Source organism: Pelodiscus sinensis, chromosome 3 (assembly GCF_052426305.1).
Source record: "Pelodiscus sinensis isolate ZL-2025 chromosome 3, ASM5242630v1, whole genome shotgun sequence".
NCBI lineage: Eukaryota > Metazoa > Chordata > Testudines > Trionychidae > Pelodiscus > Pelodiscus sinensis.
In genome coordinates, this window is record NC_143054.1 from 139,887,956 (window position 1) to 139,906,603 (window position 18,648).

At 45.2% G+C, this 18,648-nt stretch overlaps 1 protein-coding gene across 1 annotated transcript in view; it reads left to right on the forward strand.

The window, feature by feature from the left end:
- Nucleotides 1-4,951: 4,951 nt before the first annotated feature.
- Nucleotides 4,952-18,648, forward strand: part of CDC42EP3 (CDC42 effector protein 3) — a 42,875-nt gene continuing 29,178 nt past the window's right edge. Inside the window, exon 1 of the mRNA XM_006131308.5 lies at nucleotides 4,952-5,391. The gene's annotated coding sequence lies outside the window, so the exon portion shown is untranslated. The remainder of the gene's footprint in view (nucleotides 5,392-18,648) is intronic.

The following is an 18,648-nucleotide window of genomic DNA, read 5'->3' on the forward strand; positions in this document are numbered from 1 at the left end:
ACACATTGAGGTATGGCCTTGGACACGTTTAACCCAATAAGGTCCAGCTCAATTTGCTTTAGAGATTGCATTGGTGATATAATGACTTGCTCTCTGTGATCCAGTTTTACCACATGTGGTCCATTTAATGGGTGTCTTCTTGATTTTTGCAGGGGCTTCCCCTCAGAGCCAGATTAACTCCCCGGGGAACCTGAGGCTTGTAGATTTTGTGGGGCCCTTAGGCTCTGGGGTGGGGACAACAATAAGGGGTTCAATATGTGAGAGGGTGCTGCATGGGAACAGGTTGGGGTGAGGGTGCAGGGTTTAGGCAGGATGTAGGATGCTGGGGATGTGGAGTCTGGGACGGTGGGAGAGAGATGGGGAGTCTGGGTTGGAGCTGGTGCAGAAGCAGGCTAGGGATAAGAGTGCAGGATGTGATTTTTGCTTTGCACTTTATGTTCTCCATTTTGTATACTAATGGAGTGATGCACATGAGGCTAGGGAAGCTTTCACAGGTGTTTAGGTTAGGGATGTAAGCTAGTAGTCAACTACCTGATAAACCTAGGTTTACTGGGTATCTGAGTTGACTACTTGCATTTCCTCCCCTCCCCTGCTACCTTGGTACCAGAGGCAGCCAGGGGGTGGGAGGGTGAAGCAGGAGACGGTACTAGGGGGGAGCCGGCTTAAAAACCGGGAAGCAGAGGTGCAGTGAGGAACCTGTGCCTCTGCTTTTTAAATGTCGTTAAGAGCCTCCAGGCTCTTACTGCATTTAAAAAGCAGAGGTGCAGCATCTAGGACCGGGCACAAGCTGGGACTCAGTTATCCCGGTTCACGCCCCGTCCCAGACTGCTGCAGCTCTGCTTCTTAAATGTAAAAGAGCCTAAGAGCCCTTACTACATTTAAAAAGCAGAGATGCAGTGGTCCCAGAGTCAGTGTAAGTCAGTGTAAGTTAGGAAATTCCATCAACTACTTGATTAGCTTATTAACCACAATTTAATATCCCTAACCTTTTAGAGCACAGTCAGGAAGCTGTCCTGTATTCCCGCCCGGGTACGTTTCACCCTGAGAGAGGAAATAAAACCCCCTCTCTGCTCCCCCACCCCTGCCTTTGCACACTTTGAAGGTGGCTCACCCCCCTAGATAAATGCTACCCCCTTTGTCCTGTCCCACTGAGCCAAGCCACAGCTCTTTCCCCGCACCTGATTTTTCCCCTTCAGTTCCTCTTCTGCCTCACCCTAAAGTTATTTGACCTCTTGTATGATTAATACCTGCCTCTCTGCTGACCCCCTCACAGCGATTTGCCCCTGAACCCCTTTTTAATGATTGTAGAAAATGGGAAGCAGAGTCTGTGTGTACAGCTGTTATTACTGAGCATGCTCAATACAGCCTAAGTAGCGAATTCTGACAGGCAGTCGCTACAATGGCATAGGGGAGTGACTGACTCCCTCCCTCATGTATGGAAGACCATGGAGGATTTTGGGGGGTGAGGGGGAGCGTTTGCCCCCTTTGCACCCTCCTTGCGTACGGGCCTGCTTCCTGCATAAAACTCCAACCTGTCAGTATCAAGCAAATTCATCTCCTGGGTGTGAAACCAAGTTTGTCGTCTAAATGTTTTTAAAAATGCATAACAGTAAGGGGAATGGAAAGCCCTTGAACTCAACAACAGCATTTCCTATCATGAATGCTATTATGCACAAACTTTTATAACAAATAGCACAACTTATTATCAGACACACCCTCCCATGTATTCATCCTGAGAAGCACTTTGTGACAAATAATGGAGTCCTATTTTACCCTCACTCTCTGCGGCATGGATTGACTCCAGTAGCACCAATGCGCACCACGTGATACCATTCAAGGCATCTTACATATTCAGCCCCATTTAAACCAGGAGTTCAGAGCAAATTACTATAGTAGGCAATTAAGATGATGATAACTCAGGCACTAGAACCATTCACAGTCATGTATTACAAAAAAATTGTTAAAAGAATATATTAAAAAAGAAAAGTTTGGAAATTCAGTTATATACTGAAGATGAACGCTTACCTCTTCAATTGAATGAAAATGAATCACTGCAGCTTTCCTTTAACAAGTGAAAAACGTTTTCCCACTTCCAGTACTTATGTAGAGCCTGCTAGAGTTCTTTGACGGGGTAAACAAACATGTGGGCAAGGGGGATACAGTGGATATAGTATATTTAGATTCCCAGAATGCCTATGACAAGTTCCCTCATCAAAGGCTCTTAAGTAAAGTAAATTGTCATGAGATAAGAGGGAAGGTCCTTTCGTGGTTTGATAACTGGTTAAAAGACAGGAAACAAAGGGTAGGAATAAATGGTCAGTTTTCAGACTGGAGAGAGGTAACTAGCGGGGTTCCCCAAGGGTCTGTCCTGGGACCCATCCTATTCAACTTATTTATAAATGATCTGGAGAAAGGGGTAAACAGTGAGGTGGCAAAATTTGCAGATTATACTAAACTGCTCAAGATAGTTAAGACCAAAGCAGACTGTGAAGAGCTTCAAAAACATCTCAGCAAACCAAATGATTGGACAACAAAATGGCAAATTAAATTTAATGTGGATAAATGTAAAGTAATGCACACTGGAAAAAAATAATCCCAACTATATATACAATATGGTGGGGACTAATTTGGCTACAACTACTCAAGAGAGAGATCTTGCAGTCATTGTGGATAGTTTTCTGAAAACATCCGTTCAGTGTGCAGTGGCAGTCAAAAAAGCAAACAGAATGTTAGGAGTCATTAAAAAAGGGATAGACAATAAAACAGAAAATATCGTATTGCCTCTATATAAAACCATGGTACACCCACATCTTGAATATTGCATACAGATGCAGTCGCCTCATCTCAAAAAAGATTTATAGGCATTGGAAAAGGTTCAGAAAAGGTCAACAATAATTATTAAGGGTCTGGAATGGGTCCCATATGAAGAGAGATTAAAAAGACTTGGACTTTTCAGCTTAGACAAGAGTAGACCAAGGGGGATATGATAGAGGTCTATAAAATCATCACTGGTATGGAAAAAGTGAATAAGGAAAAGTTATTTACTTATTCCCACAATAAAAGAACTAGGGCTCACCAAATTAAATTAATAGGCAGCAGGTTTAAAACAAACAAAAGAAAGTTTTTCTTCACTCAGTACACAATCAACCTGTGGAACTCCTTGCCAGAGGATGCAGTGAAGGCTAGAACTTAACAGGGTTCAAAAAAGAGCTAGGTAAATTCATGGAGGTTAGGTCCATCAATGGCTATTAGACAAGATAGATAGGAATGGTATCCCTAGCCTCTGTTTCTCTGGAGGTGGGTGACAGGGGAGGGATCACATGAGGATTTCCTATTGTGATCCCTCCCTCTGGGGCATCTGGTATTGGCCACCATCCACAGACAGGATACAGGGCTAGATGGGCCTTTGGTCTGACCTAGTATGGCCGTTCTTATGTTGCATGTAAAACAATTTGCTGAACAGATTTTTATGAAGTTTACCAAAACATTCACTTCAGCCCTGAGTGGATGAGACTTCATTTGAAAGATGATCGGGGTTTTTTGAGCAAATCAAGAAAATTGCAGGCTTGGGGCCTTAACTGCCATGCATATTGTGTGACTGGATGGCTGTGCCTATCCAGAGCCCGCATGGGGCTTCTGTGAGGGTGCATGTTGGACTTTCCAAGATTTGAGAGTGAAAATGCTCTCAATCCTGTCACACTATATTTATATAAACTGTAAAAGAAATTACTCCCAGTTGCCCTCAAGTAAAGCTCTTGACAGCCTCTGACAACAGAGGGGAGAAATATACAGACTAGGTACATGTCTAACATTTATACTTATAAAAATACCACGCATTATGAAAACTGTGTAAATATTTATAAAAATATCTTTGTCTAAGGTCTGTAACATATTTAACATTTTCAATCAATTCACAGGCGGTGCTTGCGTGTCGGTGCCAAATGCAACATTTTGAAAAATGAACCTTTAGTAAAACTGTCAGAAAAGTCATGTTAAGTTCACGTAGCTGCCAACAACAACTTTTGGGAGGATATCATTGGAAGAAGCCAAACAATGCTGGGGTCTCTATCAGGATTAACCATGGCACTTGTAAAAATATTAACATCAGTTTAGTATTTATGGGCTTCCTATCCCATAACCTGCTGGACTGCCAACAACTGTTTTCTTAGTTCTTTAAGATTTTGCTTAAAGCATTTTAATGTTCATCACACGGATGGCCAGTTTCCTTTTAAATATGGCCTTCAAAATTAGCTCGGTTGTGAGAACTCCTCACGAACATAGACGTCATGTCTCTAAAGCGTGTGTTTAAGTACTTGGGCAGAGCAAAAGCCTGAGCAATGCTGCTAACTCTTGCCATGGTTGGGGTGTTTTTCTTAAAATCTCCGCTCCTGTGCTCATGGCACTCCAGGAAAATCTCAGCTCTCTTTCAAAACATACTGGTCTCCCCAACCCTCCTGGTTACAGCAACTGTAAAGGATTTTTTAAAAAATCAGGAGGCAAATGAAAATACCCCCGCCCCCTCTCCAAAATTTGGTTTTTAACTCATTATTTTGCCTGGCCAATCATGATTGGAGGGGGGGGGGGATTTTTTTGAATGCCTCACAGTAATGCGGTAGAAATGTAGCCGTGTTAGTCTGGGGTAGCTGAAGCAAAATGCAGGACAATGTTGCACTTTAAAGACTAACAAGATGGTTTATTAGATGATGAGCTTTCGTGGGCCAGACCCACTTCCTCAGATCACAGTGATGCAGCTGCATGCCAGACCATTTGTTGTTGTTTCTGGAGCAGTTAGCAGCCTGTCTCCCTCCATAATGTTGTACTCCAACTAGCCCCCCTATACTACACCAAGCTAGATTTTTCATACCAAGTGCGTCTTGAGTGTCTTCCAGCCCCGCGCGGGCTGCGCCAGATTTTCAGTGCAGCTGCAGCCTGCATCACACTTGCCAGAGGACTGCCTAGCGCCCAGTCCAGCCCCTGCACGCCCGTGGGCTTAGCCCTGAGCGGTGCCGGCGCAAGCAGCCAGCCAGGCTCCAGAGGGAAGCGCTGGCCACACGCAAGACCTGCTGCAGATCTCCGGCTTGCCACAGCCTGTTGGTGGCTGCTGCTGCTGCCTTCTCGCCTGCAGCCTCTGGGGACGACCAAGGCGCGGAGTGAGGCGTTTCCCAGCCAATGCACCAGCCCGGAGGAGGGGGAGGGCGCGCAAGGGAGGGAGCTGCCGGGTGACAGGCGGTCACAGGTGCTGCTCCTGCCTCTTGAGTCACGGAGAGGCGGCTCTGCGCCCCAACCAGCAGCTGCTCCCCTGCCCCCTCCTTCAAGACGGCTGCGGCGGCCAGCCCCGAGCCAGCTCCTCACAGGCGGCCTGGCAGAAGGAGCAGGCGCCCTGGGAAGCCGGTAAGTGGCTGCGCACAAAGGTCTCTGTCCCCAGCCCCTGCACGAGCTTGCTGCAGGCAGCGGGTGGGGTCCCCCGCTTCGCGCGAGCGATGCTGCGGGCTGGTACGCGGGGCTGCTGCAAATGAGGTGGCGGAAGGGCGGCCCCGCGGAGAACGCGAGCGGGGCAAAATTCTGCTCTGGGAGCTGCCCGGGGCGTCGCCCCTCGCGTGTCCGGCTTCCCCTGGGCACAGCCCCGTGCCCGGACCCGCCCAATGCAGCAGGGTTCCGCTAGGGAGGCGCAGGGCTGCCCACTGCCGGGCGGCTGCGGACTCTTCTTCTTCCTCCGTGCAAAACGGGTAACAGTTCTCCCTCCCCGGCCACTGCCGCTTCCCTCCGCCCTGTGAAACCGGCCCCACCTTGCACAGCTCTGCTCCCATGCTCCGCGGCGTGTGCACGCAACGGGCACAATCCTGCTCTCTCCCCTCTGCTGCATGGCTGATGCTTGGCGCCCCGCAGGGAACAGCTGGCAAAAAGGCTGCCCTTGGATCTCTCCAGCGCAGCGTGACTCTTCTGTTCTGCGCTCCTCTGTGCACAGAATGGGCTAAATTCTGGGCGTGGAGCTGCCATGAGCATCACCGGCTTTTCTACTCTGCTCTCTCAAGAGCTGGTTGCTGGAGTCAAGAAGCAGTGTGCTCAGTTTTGCCATAACACTTGGCAATTGAGGGTAACTGTACTGAAACAGGTTGCCTACTATCTGGGTTAATTAACAAAAAACTATCGATTTCATTGACTTTAAAAATTAGCATTCAGGCAAATACAGTGATGCAATTTATTACTAAAAATTATACCTGGTTTTATTTCCTACTATTCTGTGTCCTTCTGTGCAAATAGATAGTAGTGGGGGGGATTGTTTGTTTTTTGGTTTTGGTAGGATGTCCTTTTTGCAGTGCAGTGCTGGAAGGGTCACTTTAAAAATAAATATGTACTCGAATGTTGCATTTCTGAATAGCTACATAGCTGTGACTTGAAAGCATCAAAGCAAAGCACACAGCTGAAAAGAGAGCCCATAGTACAGTGTAATAGGGCTTGTCTGACAGAGATTGTATATCAGAAACTCACCAAGGGGTTTATTAGGATTCTAGCTACAAATAAACCCGAGTTAAGATTTAAAAAGTCCCAAATAAAGGATACAATTAGTGGATGAGATCATCACTATAAATTGTGGTTGTGGTGTAAAATTATTTAGAAACTTAATATTTATAAAATATTGTTTAATTAAAATGAATCTAAACTTTGAAAGCTTTTGGGAAATGGCTCAATTATCATCAGTCATTTAAATGCACCATTATTCCTTACTAAATGTGGATTAGAGGTATGCAGGGAACAATGTGTTTGAATAAACAAAAACATAAATTTAAAAACAATTGAAAACCTCCTAAAACCCCATCTTCCATGTGAACCCTTAATAAGATGGTTCTTATAAAATGAAAGTGCTTCACTCGGGATTTTTGGGAACATGGCCCCAATAAAGGAGTTGTGATGTACAGTGAATCTCCAAGAGTATGATTCTGTGCATTCCTCACAGCAAAAGAAAGTACAATATTGGAATCCCAGATGTCAGAAAGGCCTAATTTGTAACTGCGTTCACATTGAAATGTATATTGTTGCAGCACATATTACAAGTAGCAGTACAGTACAGCTAGTACAGCTATTCTGAAAAGTGAATAAAGTGGACGAATATTCTTTGATATGAGCATATGTTTCTGCACTGGAATATGCCAAAATAAATTGTTTTAAAGCAGGTTTTTGTTTGTCTCTGCGGAAAAATAGTAAAGGGACACATTTTCCCTGATCGTAGTATGGATGAGCAGTATAAGGAGAGGGGACTGGCCTGTCCACAGAGTCCATCCTCTGCCCAGATCAAGGAAAATTGCAGTCCTTGAGCTCATGAGCTCGTCAACAGTCCGTTTGGGTACTCTCAAAAGTACAAATCACCCACAAAAAGTGAGAGAAACATAGCCGTGGTCCCGCTCCTGACAAACCAGTCTTCTAACTTTCCAAATGTACCAGGAGGAGAAGGGTCTGGAGTTTGCAGCCTGTGAGAAGAGGGGAGAACTATCTTTGAAAGTGCAATCTCAATCCCACACTGTCCCTGGGGCACTGTGGCTCTGCTGTAGCCCTTCAAATATGCTGCAATCTAGCTACAAAGAATCGTTTAAAACTTGTCCAAGCCACTTGTATCAGCTCTGCTGTGATCAAATAAAGCCATAGGTTTGGCAAAACAAAACTGTTCTCCATTTTTCTCTGTAAACCAAAGCAACATTCTTAATAATCTATTTCAAATAAAATGTCTTCCGTATGGGCGAAATTCTTGTCCTATAGCCCAAATCTTGAGCAGAAGTTTTGTACAGAGAGGGAGTTACAAAGAGAGTTTCCCCACATATCTTGTTACAAATTTCAGAACACCTTCCTGGCTCACTCTAGTTCTCCTTTTATTTCTCCTTTTCAATGAGGTTGTATTTCAAAGGACAAGAGAACAGAATCACTTTCCATGCATCCACCATGCTCCTATTCTGCCATAACTAGCTAGAGCTACTGCTGCACAGGGACAGTAGAGTTGCCGGTGTTGCCTCTTCATATCTTGACCAGGGGGGTACATCTAGACTACATGGCTCCGTCGACGGAGCCATGTAGTCTAGATGTACCCGGAATGTCAATATGTAGTTGTCTCTTCATATCTTGTCTGGGCTCATTGTTTAATCCTGTTGACTACACATACTCCCCCTCTCCCCTGCCACCTGTGGATCAGAGGCAGCAAGGTGGATGGGAAGTGGGAGCCAGTGCCTGTGAGGAAGCCAGCTTTTAAGACAGCGGCCTGTGAGCTCCGAATCCCATGGAACTGCCTCCCCCTGCCCACCTTGCTCCCCTCTGCTGCTGCCTCTGATAGAGAGGCAGCAGCGCGGAGGGTGAGGTGGGGCAGGTGGGAGCCAGTACACCCGGGAAGCTTTCAAGCCAGCTGCCCGCACATATCAGTTCCCTTGGAGCTGTCTCCCCCACTCCTTGCTGCCTCCCACAGAGGCAGTGGGGAGGTTGACAGGCAGGAGCCAGTGCTTGTGGGGAGCCGGCTTAAAAGCTGGCTACCAAGCACCGGCTCCCCCTTCCCCCACCCTCCCATGCTGCTGCCTCAATCAGAGGCAGCGGAGCTAGGGGGCAGAGGGGAGGCTGCCATGGCACAGCCTCTGTCCGTGGTGGGCCCAGGCTCACTGCGGACAGAGACTTCTCTGTGGATGCTGGTTTTAAACCAGCTCCGCTCATGGACCAACTTCCGCTTGCCACCCTGCGCTGCTGCCTCTGATACAGAGGCAGCAGTGTGAGGTGATGGGGGGCTCCTCGGGAGTAAGGCTGAGAGTGCACTGGCTGCTGGCCCCATCCCTGGGGACTATCAAATAGTCAGGTAACCACTAAGATTTCATGCAGTTAAACGATTATTCAATTACACGCTATCTAACATCCCTAATCTTGACTCCAGTGTACAGCAGAAGCCCAATGTTTGTGCTACTGCGGGATCTCATCTAATTGCACAGCTAGTGATACAAATGTAAAGTAGTGGAAAAAAATTGCAGCAGTATTTATTTTTCTTACATCACACTTTAAACAGTCTTTGCCCTTCTCTGGGGATTCCCAGATCATCCTGAGTGGAATCACTCTGCCTCCTTTAGAGTGGCCTCGTTAACGTATATCTTCACTGCAGAGTTGGTTTGAGGATGGTCTCCTGGTTAGCACAGCCCAGGAATGAGCAGTCACACCGCAAAACCACACTGCAAAATAACTGCCCCTTCACTGGTGTGCCACTCATGTGTCACTAGGACTTTTGGAGCATGTGCTTTGGTAAATGGAGCCACTCTGATTCTTTCATAGTGAATTGTGGAAGAACTTGTCTTTCCTTCTGGGTACAGAGGAGCAGGGATGAGACTAGGAGAACTGTCAGCCCTCAAGTGATTTTTCTTGCATCTACACTGTTTTACCATCCCAAGTGAAAGCAGCCCCTAAGATCTAACCCACTCTTCCAACTAGGCCAGAATTTAAGCACCACTGAATTCAGGTTTGAAGAGTGATTAGAGGCAACAACCAAGAGCCAGAGTTAACAGTGCAGGAAAGACAGCACAAGGGAGGACACAATAACACAAATGTGTCTTTTTGGGAGGAATGCTCACGGCGCACTAGGCTAACCCGTGTACCAAACCATTTACAGTTGGACCAATTCACTTTTTTAATGTAGCATTAATTGTATTTTTGGATGTCTTACTTCACATAATTATGACTTCCAAAATCTTGCATTGAATTTAAAATAGTATTAGGCTCATTAAAATGGTATGACACTATTAATCCAACATGGAACTCTTACAGGAATCTGTTCTAACAGAAGCAGCCTTGGAGTAGGCAAACAACAACAGTTATATTTTGTGGTTTTGGAAGTAACTCAAGTTGAGGTTTGCAAAACAAAATAGATTGAGTGTAAGCAACAGGGAGATAGCTGGCCATGGTGATAAGAGGCACTTTACGCAGCCATGGGATAAACACCCAGGTCTTGCAAGCCAAGTATTCATTTTCATACTAATACTAATTGAGTCCACAAATTACTTGTAAGTGATATGTAATGGCAATCTTTGCCTTTGGTGGTGTCAGTAAGCTGGAAGTGTTTTTCTTCTTAAACATCTAGGAAATGACATGCAAAAACCTACGTTTGCTAGGATTGCACATTAAAGCACCCAAAAGCCCAGAAATGCAACTATTATGGTTGGATGCCCAACCTATATTTTACCTTTCTGCAAGTATACAGTAGGGATGAAAAATGCCATTTAATCAGTTAACTAGGTTGGAGTGGCCCCCCTCTGCAGGCCAGGGCTGTTCTAGCCAGACTGGAGCGCCCACAGCACAGCAGGCCTGGCCAGACTGGAGCAGTGTGATGGGCCTACCTGGACTGGAGCAGCCCCCTGCCTGCGGCGGGTGGGGAGCTGCTCCAGTCCACCCAGATGCTAGTTAACCGGTAAGCATCACACAGTCAGAGTGATACTCATTAGTTAACTGGTTAACCACTGACATCCCTAGTCTAGAGTGATCATATTATTGTAGGTATATGCTACATCTTTGCCTACAGTTATGGAAAATATTGCTGTAATATACTGGTCAGAAATATTATTCAGTCTCATAATTTTAAAGATAGTTTGACTATGCATACATTGGGATAGAACTAAGGAAATGCATTCACTCTTACCTTTTACTTTGAAGGACATGCAGATGCTAGAACTATATTCTCTTAATATTACATTAATGTTGTAGACTTGCATTTAATTGGGAAAAAGTTCAGAAATTCTGTTTCACTATGTAGGTCGCTATCAGAGGAGGTAGTGAAGGCATTCTCTTTTGCAGAACAAGTTTAGATAAGACATAAGACAAAGCTATGTAGGCAGTTATCTTGCTAAGAGTCAGACTCGGTGATATAAGTGATCTTTTCTGTGATTCTATTTCATTGCACATAGCGACTGACCTTCTGTAGAGATAAAATTGCTGATTGCAAGCTGAAGTCATCCAGACTTAGTTTGACTCACCCAAGCTTCCCAGAAGCTGTCCAGATGGACTTTTATGGCAGTATAGTAACATGCAAAGCATTTTTTTAAAAACTGAGTTTGTTGACTTGCTTTTTTATAGTGCCTATAGAAGGCCTAATAGGCAGGAGTTGTTGGACATTTTGGCTGTGTCTACATTGGCCCCTATTCCGTAATAGGGATGCAAATGTAGCACTTTGGAATAGGCAAATCCGCGGGGGATTTAAATATCCCCCGCGGCATTTGCATTAACATGGCTGCTGCTTTTTTCCAGCTTGTAGATAAGCCGGAGAAAAGCTCCAGTCTGGACTTTCAAGTAGGAATAAGAGATCCTCCGGAAAAGAGCTTATTTTCCCGAGGATCGCGTCCAGACTGGTGCTTTTCTCCGGCTTATCTACAAGCCGGAAAAAAGCGGCAGCCATGTTAATGCAAATGCCACGGGGGGTATTTAAATCCCCCGCGATTTGCCTATTCCAAAGTGCTACATTTGCATCCCTATTACGGAATAGGGGCCAATGTAGACACAGCCTGTATGTTATTAGCTAAGAAATATTAGGAATACCAAGTCTGATCTTTACTGAGATCCAAGAGAAATCTTCCAGCAAAACAGTGCATATGTATTATGAGCTATTGCATCTTAATGGCAGATCTGAGGCATTGAATCTTTAATCACATTATTCTTTCTCCAAAATGTTAATTAGACGTTGTTCTGAAGTTTAACAACAAAAAACAATTTTAAACAATCTGACTAAGGAATGTTAATATTGTTCCATGTGAATTATTTATTGGCTTTTAAACAATCTTGGATATTAAATACAAAAATTACATTAAAATAATGTTAAAGATGCTAGAATTAAGGTTGTTTGTGTAACCTTAATTTGATTCCCTCGTGCATATTTACTGTGAGACCATCAATCATAAGTCATACTGTTTTTCAACACAGGACTTCATCTCATTCAGTGCACAATGAATGAGGCCAACGGTTCTAAGAAGAGAACAGATATTTTCTTATTTTAAGGTACTGGACTAGGAGCCAAGAGAACTGGCTTCCTTTGTAGTGTTGAGTGCCACTGTCATAATGTTTATCCCTAAGAGTATTAAGGCTGCACAGATAACTTTAATTCTGGCATTTCCTAGCTTCAAATTTGGGATATTTTCATATGTAATTTTAATAATGAAGGATCATAAGACTTGCCTCCAGTTTTTTGGAATACTCAGTAACGTTGATCAGAGTAGACTCCCTGTCACTATTACCAGCTGAGAGTTCTTCCAAGGTTGATGTAAAGCCAACTCTACAGTCAGCAGTGCTTGCCTTTTTCCTGATCCACCTGGGAAGACAGTAAAAGACATCTGTGAGGATATGAGTTTGTCTGCTTTATAACCCATGGGGAGGTGGGAGGAAGGGTTCTAGATTTAAGCTCAAATTTAAGCTCTTCAGGCAGATGATGGAACAAATAGTCATGATTCTAGAAAAATTCCTTGTTCAGTATTGAAAGGAAGTGACTCTCAATCGTGTGACAGGGTCTGCTACAAGCAGGGTTGTAAGAGACAATTGATTATTTCTTTGGTACTTGGGAGATGCTCAGGGACTTTGGTGCGGAGGGCAAATAAATATTTTAATTGTAGTTGTATAGTTTGGGGTTTTTTTCTAAATGCATATTCTTGACTTTTTAAAAACATAGGAATGGCCATTTTGGGTCAGAACAATGGTCCATCTAGATGAGTATCCTGTCTTCTAACAATGGCCAGTGCCAGGTGCTTCAGAGGGAATGAACAGAACAAGGCAATTATCAAGTGATCCATCACCTGTCATCCAGTTTCACCTGCTTGCAGTCAGAGTTTTAGGGACACGCAGAGCATGGAGTTGCATCCTTGACCATCTAGGCTAATAGCCATCGATGGACCTATTCTCCATGAACTTATCTAATTCTTTTTTTAACCCAGTTATACTTTTGGCCTTCATAGTATCCCCTAGTAATGAGTTCCACAGGTTGACTGTATGCTGTGTGAAGAAGTACTTCCTTATGTTTGTTGCCTGTTCATTTCACTGCATGACCTGGGTTCTTGTGTTATGTAACATGAGCTATGTAACACTTTCTTCACACTATTCATAATTTTATAGACCTCTATCATATGCCCCTTAGTTGTTTCTTTCCTAAGCTAAACAGTGCCATTCTTTTTAATCTCTCCTCATATGGAAGCTGTTCCAAACTCTTAATCATTTTTATTTTTATTGCCCTGTTTGTACTTGTTCCAGTTCTGCTATATCTTTTTCTGACATGGCATGAGCAGAACTGCCCACAGTATTCAAGGTGTGGACAAACCATAGATTTGTATAGTGGAATGATATTTTCTGTCTTCTTATCTATTACTCTCCTATAGTTCCTAACATTCTGTTCATTTTTTGACAGGCACTGAGCATTGAGTGGATGTTTTCAGAGAACTGTCCACAATGACCACATGGTCTCTTTTTTGAGTTGGAACTCCTAATTTAGGCCCCATCATTTTTATGTGTAATTGTGATTATGTTTTCCAGTGTGCATTACTTTGCATTTATTAACATTGTATTGCATTTGCCGTTTTCTTGCCCAGTCACCCAGTTTTGTGAGATCCCTTTGTAACTCTTTGGACTTAACTATCTTGAGCAATTTTGTTTAATATTTCCTGAGTAGACTATGATGATAATTCCATGAATTGTGTGACAGCACTATTAGATTTTCTCACCAAGAAACATATTTTAATTAATCATGCAACCTTGGAGGCAGTGTGGGAGAAAGGGGAGAAGGTGATTCACCGGGAGCCAATGCATACGGAAAGCCAGCTTTTTAAAAGCCAGCTCCCCGTGCGTACCGGGATCCTGTGTGTAATTGTGAAGGTTAACCGATAAGCCCAGGCTCATTGGTTAACCATGTACCAAGTGTTCATGGTTACACTTTCACATCCCTATTCTGATCCTTAGTAAATCTGATCCTTTTAACTGTATTCAATAAAACATTAAGAAAATGTACTGGCCTCAAAAAAGCAATTATTTTTCCATCCAGAGGTGTCGGAATAGTGGGTAAGGGGAAGCTGCCATGGCCCCCGCATGTTTTACTGGGTGAAAAATGAGGGAAGGGGGCAGAGGTAAGCAAGTGGAGACAGAATCTTGGGGAAAGAGACCATGCAGAGGCGGAGTCTTGGGGGAATGGGCAGCACAAGGTTGGGGGGGGGAAGGGGCAGTACAGGGGAGAGGTTTGGGGTCAGTGAATACAGGGATATGGAGCCATAGTTCAGGAGCTTGTGCCCCCCATGTTTAGGGCACTTCCCCTGCTCCTGTAGCCTTCTATCTCTCAGTATTGTGTATGGGAGTTACACAGTACAACCCATTTATTTTACATCTCTTAAGTGCTTTTCATACATCTGTTAATATTTGATAAAACCCCTCTAAATCCACCATTAAATCAAGTTAACTTCTGTAGCTAAATATGGCTAGATTTAATTTCCTAAACTGGCTTTAATTCCATTTATTCTCTGGGGTGGACAAACTAAGCCTGGAACACAGACAAAAATTAGAGAGATGTCACTTTTTTTCTGTACTCTTCACAATGCACATTCCAAATACGCCAACATTCTGGATTCAATTTGGCACACCAGTTATTAAGTAACAGTAGCATGCTCAGACTATTGCCACTGCTTCTAATGATTCATCCACAGTGATAAGTAGGGATGTCAATATTTGTTTAAAAATGTAACCGTGTAACTGCTAAAAATCATAGTGGTTACACATGCTGCTCCCACTGCCGGGGAACCCGTGTGTAACCTGCGGTGGGTGGCCAAGCCCCATTGGGCTGGAGCAGCCCCCTGCCTGGGGCAGGTGGGGAGCTGCTCCAGGCCCTACCGGTTAACCAGAACCAGTAAGCCTCCCCCATTAAGGGGGAGGCTTACCCGTTAACCACTTAACCATTTACATCCCTAGCGGGTAAGTAGTGTTTGGTATCATCTTTGCTTTCAGGTACAGTTGACATGCTCTCTTTTGGGGATGATAGTGTTGTTGAATTTTTCTACAAAATGTCTCCTCATGGGACTCTCTATTTATCCTGTATGATGGCAGTGAACCAACAATGATAACATTGTTCTAAATGTGAATACAAATCTGGCTGGGTTTCTTGGGGGAATTAAGATACTGGTTAATGTAGTCACAGGGAATTAAGCCTAAGATAACAAAATCCATATATGCCTGAATAATACTGAAGGAAGGGGGATATGTCTCTACATTCCACCCATAGTTTTTAAATACAGCAGTGCCTTGTCATGGAAGATGGGTGGGGGAATTCATAATATGCCCTCAGATGGCTGTCTCCCCATTCTTGGTTATGCCTACCTTTGTGAAGAAAAGTTATCTCAGCTCCTGTGTGCATGCCCCAAACAGTAAGAAAGAAAGGATATTGATTTGACATTATATGTACAGATGTGTTCAAATGTGTGATGTTCCTTTCGACAGCCCCTACTTTTTACCTCCTTCTTTTCAGGCTCTTTTGGTCTCTTTTGTTTGTACTTGGTGCTGAGGCTTCTTACACAATAGGAGAATTGGATGGCCAGTATGCAAGTGACATTGAGAGGATAATGTGATTGTTTGTCCTACATGTGAGGCACTTATATTCTGGCATGCAGAGGGTTGATGCAAAAGTTTATTGCCTTTGATCAATTGAAGTTGGCCGCCTGTTTGCTCATGACTTTTTGAATACAGGACCCTGGAAAGATAACCAGAGTTCAAAAAGGTGTAGTATATTCGGATCATAAACACTTTCTGCAGTTTGGCAGCATCTTTCAGTGATGTATGTGTAGACACAACATGCATTCTAGGGGATGTTAAATGTTTATTTTTGTAAAAGTGTAACTGCGGAATTTTTTAGCGGTTACATGTTTACACTCACAAGGGCAGGCTGGAGCCAGTGCTCATGGAGGGCAGGCATCGGCTCCCACCTGAACACACGCACACGTTTTCAGTGATAGAGAGGAGGCAGTGTGAGGGCAGGCAGCTCTGCAGGAGCCAGTACACACAGGGAGCTGTCTTGAAAGCCGACTTCCCACATGTATCATCTCCCATCTGCCCCCCAACTTACACACACTGCTGCCTCTGTGGAAGGTGGAGGGGCAGGCATCTCCATGGGAGCTGGCATGCATGCCCTCCCCATGGGCATTAGCTACTGTCTCCCCCTCCCTTGCTGCCTCTGATGCAGGAGCAGCAAGGGTCAGGGGAGTGTGTAACCATTAGACTTAACCGATGAACCCAGGCTTATCAGTTAATTGCGTAAATGGGTACACACTAAGGGTATGTCTACACTACCACCCTAGTTCGAACTAGGGTGGTTAATGTAGTCAATCGAAGTTGCAAATGAAGCCCAGGATTTAAATATCCCGGGCTTCATTTGCATCTTGCCGGGCGCCGCCATTTTTAAATCCCCGGTAGTTTGGACTCTGTGCCCGCGGCTACACGCGGCACAGAGTAGGTAGTTCAAACGAGGTGTAACGGTAGTTCGAATTAGAAAGCCTAATTCGAACTACCTACTCCGGGCCGCATGTAGCCGCGGGCACGGAGTCCGAACTACCGGGGATTTAAAAATGGCGGCGCCCGGCAAGATGCAAATGAAGCCCGGAATATTTAAATCCCGGGCTTCATTTGCAACTTCGATTGACTACATTAACCACCCTAGTTTGAACTAGGGTGGTAGTGTAGACATACCCTAACATCCCTAATGCACACATGGATTCTTCAAAACTAATAGGGTGCATAAGTAATGGAGTGGAAATCTCATCTGGAGTGCAGTGTTCAATTCTGGTCATCTCACCTAAAAGGATAGAGCAAATATTGTTTTCCTTTTTAAAGGCATACAAAATGAATGCATATAGAGGGGCTTGGTAGAGTGACCAGAAGAGCCAAGATAGCAGACTAGACAGAGTACTGGTTTTGTGGCAATTGCTATATTCCTATATGCACCTTTTCCAATTGACAGAATTTGATACACGTTTATTGACATGCCGTACCTAAGCATTATACATTTGAGGGTTGATGCTTTAAAACAAAGTACGGAAGAACCTAGACCTCTCTCTGGGATCTCCTAAACCACTTTCATCCAGCTATGCGTGGGGTCCACAGCCACATCAACAAAAGCACAGATTTAATGGTAGAGTTGGGTGAAGAGTTAAAAAACAAACATTTAATTTCATTCTAAAAAAATGCGTCATTCTATGTTAAACAATTATTTAACAGTTATTACTCACCTCTGGCCAGCAGTATCAAAATTACTAAGGTATCTAAAAAAATCTGTGTAGGAGGTGAAAACTGATAAACAGGATAAATCAGTGCAAAACTAGTATTTTTATTGCAAATAACAGCCATCTTTTGTGTTCTGTTAAGTAATTAAAAAGTAAAAATTCATTTGTACAGGCAGTCCCCGGGTTACGTACAAGATAGGGACTGTAGGTTTGTTCTTAAGTTGAATCTGTATGTAAGTCGGAACTGGCGTCCAGATTCAGCCGCTGCTGAAACTGACCGCCAGTTCCGACTTACATACAGAATCAACTTAAGAACCCCAAGCGTCCCCAAGTCAGCTGCTGCTGAAACTGATCAGCGGCTGATTCCAGGAAGCCCGGGGCAGAGCAAGTCTGTCTCCGGCTTCCTGTAGTCAGCGCTGGCCAGTTTCAGCAGCAGCTGACTTGGGGACGCCTGGGGCAGAGCACCTGGGGTGGTGCTGGGTTGCTCCAGTAGCGCCGATCCCGCGCTACTGGACCAACCCAGCAGCACCCCAGCTGCTCTGCCCCAGGCGTCCTGATTCAGCCGCTGCTGAAACTGACCAGCAGTGGCTGAATCAGGACGCCTGGGGCAGAGCAGCTGGGATGCTGCCGGGTTGGTCCAGTAGCGCCCAGAGCGGCGCTGCAGGACCAATCGGCAGCGCCCCAGCTGCTCTGCCACAGGCGACAGAGAAAAGCCTAGTCTGCTGGGGGGGGGACGTACTAGCTGCGCCCCCCCCCCCCAGCAGACCAGAAAGACGCGGGCAGCGGACCGAGACGCACCGCGGTCCCGCCGCCCGGGTCCTCCGCGGCTTTGCTCCCAGTCTCCCTAGTCTGCTGGAGACCAGCAGACCAGGGAGACGGGAGCAAAGCCTCTGAGGACCCCGGCAGCGGGACAGCCGCAGCGCGCCTGGACTGCCCCCCTGCCGGCTTCCGCGGGGGAAGCCGGCAGGGGGGCAGCCCAGGCGCACCTGGGCTGCTCCGCTGCCAGAGCCCCTCCGCGGCTTTGCTCCGCGTCTTCCTGGTCTGCAGACCAGGGAGACGCGGAGCAGCTTTTCTTGCCTGGGAGTACACGGGTGGCGGGACCGCGCGGTCCCGCATTCTGTGTTCGTAACTGCGGATCCGACATAAGTCGGATCCGCATAAGTCGGGGACTGCCTGTATTGAATAAGGCTTACTGTATATTCAAGACTCTTGTATATCATCTTACCTTGAAACTATTCTAGGGCTCTCCATTGGCAGAAGAATATATACATTTCCTAATGTTAATGTTGGCCATTGAGGTAGCAGCTGGAATTCCAGGATGCTACTTTTGTGACTTTGCAGGAGGAGGAAATTGTTGAATGGCTTGTACTAAAGCTGTAACAATGTTTTCATAATTCTAGATACATTCAATAATGCC